Raw genomic sequence first — 8,818 nt, 5'->3', positions numbered from 1 at the left:
GCCATGTGCAACTCCCTATCCAAGATAAATAACTGGTATCCTTACCCATTTAGATAGATGACCATTTCGGACAAATCCTTCAATTTCATCCCTCAGGTAGTCACACTCATTGGTGGTGTTCCCTATATCACCGTGATATTTGCACTTCTTGTTTAGATCTCTCTTTTATCTTTTGCCCTTGTACATTGGTGGAGGTTTCTTGTAATGGGCCATGCTACAAGTTGCCTTATAAATATTCTCTCGAGTATCAGCAAGGCTTGTGTACTCGGAGTATCTTGACTCTTGAGTCTTTCATTTCTTCACACGACTTGGACCCTTGGAACTCCTTTAACTCCATGATTGGCTTACATTGGACTCTGGAGCTTTTGCTTTTTATTTTGTTTGTTTGGGATTAGTACTATATTCATTTTGTACTACTCTGAATCCAAAAAAACTAGCCTATGCAGCTGGCTACGCGGAAGCACTTGGTCGATAAACTGTAGGAGTTGTAAAGGCAGTTACCGGATGATAAGTTAATGGAACAGTCATTTGTGAAGTCTTGGTAGTTTCTGTGTTGGTGGAAGGGGCTGGAAGTACCTCGTAAGCTTGGGCGTAAGCATCTTCTAAGTTGATGAATCCTTGGGCTCTCGTTAAGAAATAATTCGAAGTCTTTACTCTTTTGCTTTGGAGATCTCCCCAGAGCAAAGATTTAATGGCTAATCTTGATGTCAAAGCCACCATCTTCATATCATTAGTAACTTTATTTTTGCCTGCAACGTCCATCATACACTGAATGTACTTCTTCAAGCTTTCCCCTGGTTGTTGTTTAACATTGGTTAGGGAGCTGACTTCTAGATCAAAGCCTTTGCTGCCACAAATTGTTTCCTGAACACTGCCTGTAGGTCCCTCCAACTGTGGATCGATCCCAAGGATAACCTTTTCCACCAGTCTTCTGCGGATTTGGTCTAAGTCAATGAAAAGCAAACACACTTTGCATCATCACTATCCTTAGCAACTTTCATCATGCAGTTGTACTTGGACAAGTGGTCCTTGGGGTCTATCCTATCTTTGTACAATTCCATTTGGGGAATTTTGAAGCGCTCTGGTCGTGGTGCATCTATAATTCCTTTCACACATGGTTCTGTCTTTTTTTTTTTTTTTTTTTTTTTTTTTTTTTTCTGAGGACACAGTTCCATTTTGCTTTCTGGAAATCTTCTTCGTGAGCTTCATCAACTCCTTGTCTTTGCGTTCTAAGCGTTGAGTTTTATCACTTGAAGAGTCTCTTTTGCGAACACGATCATTGATATGATTTGTCAAATTGTCCCCATGGGGTGTGTCTTTTTCTGTTCTAGCTTTCTCTTTCTTTTCATTTAATCTTCTTCGAAGATCATTTGTGGAGAGACTTCGACTGTTGCCGTCTAAGACCAGATATGCCTCATCAACATCATCACTTTGATTATTAGAGTCATTGCAACAATGCTTGTCTTTCTGGGAAGTAGACTTCTTGTCTCTGGCATTAGTCTTATCATTCTGCGTAGCTCTGCCTCCAAAATTAGTTTGGTTACCCTGCCTTGAAGCATGGTTTCCTTTCTTTTTCTGTGAAGGTTGGCTGACAGTTTTAGACTTCTTTTGTTGTTTAGATGAATGATCCTTCTTCAAAGTTTCATCTATTACCCTTTTCCTTTTATCCTTGTGAGGATTATAAGTTCTAGGATCTTTAGGATCAACTCTTCTGAGAGCATCAGTTGTTGGAGCTGTTTGCACAGCAGGGTTCCTTTTGGTCAGGACTGTCATCACGATTTCCATCCTTGTCATTTTCCTAAGCAGTATCGCATTGAGCTGGTCATATTGAGATAACTTGCTTTCAGTTAATTGAAGCTTTCTGGCCATAATGACCATAGGATTTGACTCGTTGGGTTTGTCCTTTTCTCCAGCAACATCATTAGCGATCTTGTCCTAGTGATCATCCTTTAGTGTGTCTTGAGGATCATCTTTCGAGGTGTCTTGAGGATCATCTTCACCATCATCAAAACTATTCTCTTCTGATTCATCATCTATGAATACATGAGCATCCAGATCTGTGTCTTTGCCAAGTTAATCCTTGTGACGGTTGGTCACCTCATTCTGATCTTTTTTATCCCCTGCCTTGGCATTAGGATCAGTAAAGTGAAGATCAAACTTATTTCGAGTGAGTACCAGGATTATTGAGCGTAATCACCTGATGGTATCATTGCTTCCTTCAGCTCTCAATGAAAGCACCAAGTTTTTATGTGGTTGGGGCGTTAACAAGCCTTAGGCCACGAGTCAATATTATTATGTATGTTTAGATGGAAAAGCCTTTAGGAATACAATGAGCCTAAGTTCTCTATTTTTTCTTGAGCAAGTATTGCAAGAGAATTCAACCCTTAATCTAAAGGATTTGTTGGGTATTTATAGTGTTAAGTGAATTATACTTAGTTTCCCTTTTCCCTCTAATGGGGAGTTTATATGAAAATACATAAGTTGAGCTCTCTTTGTGAATCTCAACCCATTAGAGGATTGGTGTGCTGACTAGGCAGATTGGATGTGGTTAATGCTATCAAACTGTGTCCTATAATTATGGGAAATTAATTGTAAATTAATTGCTTGATCTTCATTTAGGTAAGTTTCCTTTTTTGGCTAGATACGATCTTTTGTCGAGATTTGAGAAGCATTTATTTTCTTATTTTTTGCGCTTGAATAAAAAGAGAAACTAGACTGATCTTCTAGGAACATAATGTCTGACCTTCCGACAACACGGTACTAGGGCTACATTTGAATACAGACTATCATTGGCGGAAGCTCTTCTAGTCACGGAGCTAAGGTGCCTTCCTAGAAGGTCTTGTATGACTTGGACTTGGCCCAAATTATCTTCTTTCGGACTCACTAGTGGGCTTTTGGTGCTGACCCGGGATCCACGTGTCCCTTGCCGGAAATACGAATAATTGGTACCAACAGGCTTAGGCATACTTCCCCTTGTCGTTTGCTGGATTGAAGATCCTGTCGCATGATGGTTAAACTTTCCCACTGGTGGGTTTTTAGTGTTAAAGTTGTTGGAAATTATTTTACCAGGATCTTAGATCTACTCACAAGTATGTTGATTAACACCCTAAATATGAACTTTCTAAAACGATGAAATAAACACATATAAAGTTTAGGAAACCTTACATTGGGTGCAGCGGAATAATATGACTCCTTCCGTTCAGATATCTAGCCCTTGATTCCTTTCTGTAGCAGAGCATTATCAATATCTGAACCTGGATCTCTTTCTCTGAATCTTTGATGCTGAAACCTCCTTCTTGCTGAAAGTCTTTCTTCACGATCTTCCTCACTATGATTGAGGTATCACTTGCTGTGTGTGGGAACTACTCATACACTACGGATTTCGAAATTCAAGAGGAAGAGAGAGAGAGTGGGTTCGGCCAAAGATAGGGAGAGAGAAGGCTCAATTTTTTCTGAATCAGAAGTGTCAGAATAAAGGTGTAATTTTCCTGAAGCCTTCACTATCTATTTATAGCATTCCACTAGGGTTAGGTTTGAATTATTTGGCATTAAAATAATGAAAATATCAGAGGGAAAACCCTACAAAAGTGGCCGGCCATGCAAGTTGGATTTGGGCCTCACTTTTTGCAATTTTGCAATTTTATCTTTTCTGCATCTGATTTTCTCAAAAACGCCAATTTTCTAATTCAACCATTTAAATGCCAATTCTAACTATTTAATAACTATAAATAATTATTAAATAATATTGTCATTTATCATATTTATTAATTGAACCATACAAAGTATCATAATTAACAAATATGCCCCTAAAACTCTTTCTTTACAATTTCGCCCTTACTTAGTGAAAAATTCACAAATAGACATAGTCTAAATTGAGAATTATAATTGATTAATCAAAACCAATTACATGAGTCTTACAAGCAATATTATCTCAACTAGTGCGGGGACCATGGGTCTATATAACCGAGCTTCCAATAAGTAGATCAAGAATTTAGCACTAAAATTCACTAGTTTATTAATTCTTCGTTGAATCCACGCATAGAACTTAGAATTGCACTCTCAGTATATAGAATGCTCTATATGTTCCACCATATAGACACATCATTAGTTATCCATTGTTATAATCCTAATTTGATCAATGATCCTCTATATGAATGATCTACATTGTAAAGGGATTAAATTACCGTTACACCCTACAATGTATTTATTCCTTAAAACACTTGACCCCGTATAAATGATATTTCAGCTTATGTGAAATGAGTACTCCACCATTTATGTTCGTTTGGTCAAGCTCGAAGGAGATCATCCTTTGCTTACTATTCGCCAGATAGAAGCTATAGATTCCATGTTTATGCTAGCGCTCCCACTCAATTGCACTACCGTGTTCCCAAAATGTACGTATCACCCCGACCTAAAAGTAGGCTTAACTAACAAATCAAAGAACACGAATAGCCTTTCAAGATTGAGCCTAATCATAACAGGATTAAGAACATTTGATCTAGGATCAACTAGGCGATATTGACTTGAATAGATATTACGGTAAGTTTAATAAATCTAAGTCAAAGTTCAATATCGGTCCCTTCTGATGCATACTCCATGCATCCAACCTGAGCTTTACTTTAACCAATGCTCTGGAAAGAACATAGCACTTCTCCAAATGCATGTAAACTCTGTTGTAGATTATCATATCAGTAAAACCCTATGTCTGATAAATCTAGGAAACTTTATTCACATAGTCATGTTTACTTTCCAATGTGTTGACGGCACAATAAACAGGATCAAGTATGTGAAAAGGGTTTCAGATGAATTTATACATTATGTACATATAATCATGAAATAAATCATGTGAACCATGCAACGTTAAATGTTATTTCTGATCTATATTAATAAGTAAATCTGATTATATTGAAATGAGTTTTATTTAGGGCATAAAACCCAACAAACTCCCACTTGCACTAATATAAAACAAAAAGTGCGTTTCAAATAATCTCAACACCTCGATATACAAATCAAGTGTAGTAGTAGAAAACTCCTCGTAATAGGATCTGAAAGGTTGAATTAACCACAACCTTTTCTCCACCATTACTCTTCCTTTAATCACAAAATCATTGATAATGTGAAATTCCTCTCTATATGTCTACTCTCTTGGGATACTGGATTCTATACCTTTGGCAACTACTTTTGGTTAATCAGGAAAGTAACACTAGTAGTTTAAGGTAATTTGGAATGATGCCAAAGATGTATAGAACTTTCCTCAGACTGAATAAGTACCTTTCCTGCAACTTTAACATTCAGTCCCTCTCTGGTAGACCTAGAGACTTCAGATAGGTTTTTACACTTCTCCAAAATCACTATTCCACCCCCAGAGTAATCACCATCTTATCAGAAAGATTTACTAGCACAAAGGCAAATTTCGAAATCTGATATGGTGTAGTCTAAGAGTTTTAAACACACCCTTATAGACTAACATATAGTTCCTCTTCTTAATCTTAGGATTTACTTGATTGTGTTCCAATGTTCTTCTCCTGGATTAATCTGATACCTACTCATTACTCCCACTCAACAGCAGGTGTCTGGTCTAAGGCATACAAAAGCATATCTAAGACCTCTCACTGTTGATATAAGAAATTCTTTCATGGCTTTATCTTTTCTGGAATAGTTGAGACTTTTCCTTAGATAAATAAAATCTATGTCTAAGAATTTGTTGAAGCTTCTATAGATTGCCATTAGAAAGAAAATGCTTCAGCATCTTACTAAAGTAAGTTGCTTGCATTAGAGTAAGTAATTACCAGGTATACCACAAGCCATAGGTTCAGATAAACTCAAACCTATAATACTAGGAACAGGAAGTTTTGTTAAGTCCATAGAATAGACTTATTAACTAAAATTTCCTTTTATGTCCTTGTAATAGAAAACTTTAGGTTATTCCATGTGAATGGATTAAACCATAGTTCTTTTGGCTTTCTTCTTAGTTTCTTATCTTGACAATCCATTACTTGTTTATGTTGGGTTTTATGCCCTAAATAAAACTCATTTCAATATAATCAGATTTACTTATTAATATAGATCAGAAATAACATTTAATGTTGCATGGTTCACATGATTTATTTCATGATTATATGTACATAATGTATAAATTCATCTGAAACCCTTTTCACATACATGATCCTGTTTATTGTGCCGTCAACACATTGGAAAGTAAACATGACTATGTGAATAAAGTTTCCTAGATTTATCAGACACAGGGTTTTACTGATATGATAATCTACAACAAGAGTTTACTTGTATTTGGAGAAATACTATGTTCTTTCCAGAACATTGGTTAAAGTAAAGCTCAGGTTGGATGCATGGAGTATGCATCGGAAGGGACCGATATTGAACTTTGACTTAGATTTAATTAAACTTACCGTAAAATCTATTCAAGTCAATATCGCGTAGTTGATCCTAGATCAAATGATCTTAATCCTGTTATGATTAGGCTCAATCTTGAAAGGCTATTCGTGTTCCTTGAGTTGTTAGTTAAGCCTACTTTTAGGTCAGGGTGAAACGTACTTTTTGGGAACACGGTAGTGCAATTGAGTGGGAGCGCTAGCATAAACATGGAATCTATAGCTTCTATCTGGCGAATAGTAAGCAAAGGATGATTTCCTTCGAGCTTGACCAAACGAAAATAAATGGTGGAGATCTCATTTCACATAAGCTGAAATATCATTTATACGGGGTCAAGTGTTTTAAGGATAAAATACATAGTAGGGTGTTACGGTAATTTAATCCATTTACTGTGTAGATCATTCATATAGAGGATAATTGATCAAATTAGGATTATAACAATGGATAACTAATGATGTGTCTATATGGTGGAACATATAGAGCATTCTATATACTGAGAGTGCAATTCTAAGTTCTATGCATGGATTCAACGAAGAATTAATAAGTTAGTGAATTTTAGTGCTAAATTCTTGATCTACTTATTGGAAACTCGGTTATATAGACCCATGGTCCCCCCACTAGTTGAGATAATATTGCTTGTAAGACTCATGTAATTGGTTTTGATTAATCAATTATAATTCTCAAATTAGACTATGTCTATTTGTGAATTTTTCACTAAGTAAGGGCGAAATTGTAAAGAAAGAGTTTTACGGGCATATTTGTTAATTATGATACTTTGTATGGTTCAATTAATAAATATGATAAATGACAATATTATTTAATAATTATTTATAGTTATTAAATAGTTAGAATTGGCATTTAAATGGTTGAATTAGAAAATTGGCGTTTTTGAGAAAATCAGATGCAGAAAAGGTAAAACTGCAAAATTACAAAAAGTGAGGCCCAAATCCACTAGTATAGGGCCAGCCACTTTTGTAGGAAATTTAAACTGATATTTTTATTATTTTAATGCCAAATAATTCAAACCTAACCCTAGTGGAATGCTATAAATAGATAGTGAAGGCTTCAGGAAAATTACACTTAAATTTTCTATTTTTCCTTGAGAGAAAAACCTGAGCCTTTCTCTCTCCCTATCTTTAGCTGCCACTTCTTCTTTCTCTTCCCTCTTGAATTTCGAAATCCTTAGTGTATGAGTAGTGCCCACACACAGCAAGTGATACCTCAATCATAGTGAGGAAGATCGTGAAGAAAGATCATCAGCAAAGGAGTTTCAGCATCAAAGATTCAGAGAAAGAGATCCAGGTTCAGATATTGATAATGCTCTGCTACAGAAAGGAATCAAGGGCTAGATATCTGAACGGAAGGAGTCATATTATTCCGCTGCACCCAATGTAAGGTTTCTTAAACTTTATATGTGTTTAATTTATCGTTTTAGAAAGTTGTTATTTAGGATGTTAATAAACATACTTGTGAGTAGATCTAAGATCCTGGTAAAATAATTTCCAACAGTTTAAACTCACAATGGATTTTAATCACTAGTGTCTCCCAAGTCATAAGAAGGTGAGTTTCTAGAAACTCTCCCACTACGACAAGGTACCGTGAATTATGTCGAAGAAAACTAAATGGTATTAACCTCTTTGGTTGTGACAAGACAACAGAGGCAGTGGGATCATCATATGTCAAATAAGATGATAGAACATTTTTGGAATCAAGAATTAAATATCTCCTTTATTTGCTACTTTATTTTCAGACTTAGTCATTATCTTAGAAAAGTAGTATTTGTTTGAACAAATACTTTCTTATCTATTGACTATGGGATGGTCCACCCCTAATCACTTAGAATAGCTAACAAACCATGGTTAATAGTTCTAGCTTTTCTTAAGATTTTGATTAGGTCATCCATGAATCTAGTAATGATTTACATTAAGTATACAACCATTACATCATTCTGAAATTGTATTACCATAGAAGGATTTGGGCAACGACTAGTAACTAATCATCAACATGCAACTCGAAATTTCTGGGGAGGTAAGTTTGGATATAATTCAAAAATCAAATTAATGATCTTTGAACTGCATATCTACTAACTATTTCTCCACCCCTATCAGTTCGCAAGATCTTTAACCACTTACCTTAATGGTTTTAACCATTGCTAGAAATTAATGAAATTTTTCAAACATTTCAAATTTCTTGCTAAAAGGTATAATCTATAGTTATCGTTTGAAGAATACAACGAAAAACTCATATCCACCCCTGAATGTACATCCATCTGCGAATGAGATGAACTACTTTTAGTGGATATAGGCATATTAACTCTTTGCAGAGATTGATCTTGTCAAATCCACTATGAACAAGATACAAATGCCATAGATTAAAAAAAATGTGGTAGTGTCTTTTGATGACATAGGTTTAGTTACATCAAAGAGTT

The sequence above is a fragment of the Cannabis sativa genome, chromosome 6, assembly GCF_029168945.1.
Source record: "Cannabis sativa cultivar Pink pepper isolate KNU-18-1 chromosome 6, ASM2916894v1, whole genome shotgun sequence".
NCBI lineage: Eukaryota > Viridiplantae > Streptophyta > Magnoliopsida > Rosales > Cannabaceae > Cannabis > Cannabis sativa.
The sequence above is the reverse complement of the archived record's forward strand: the minus strand, read 5'-3'. Positions refer to the sequence as shown.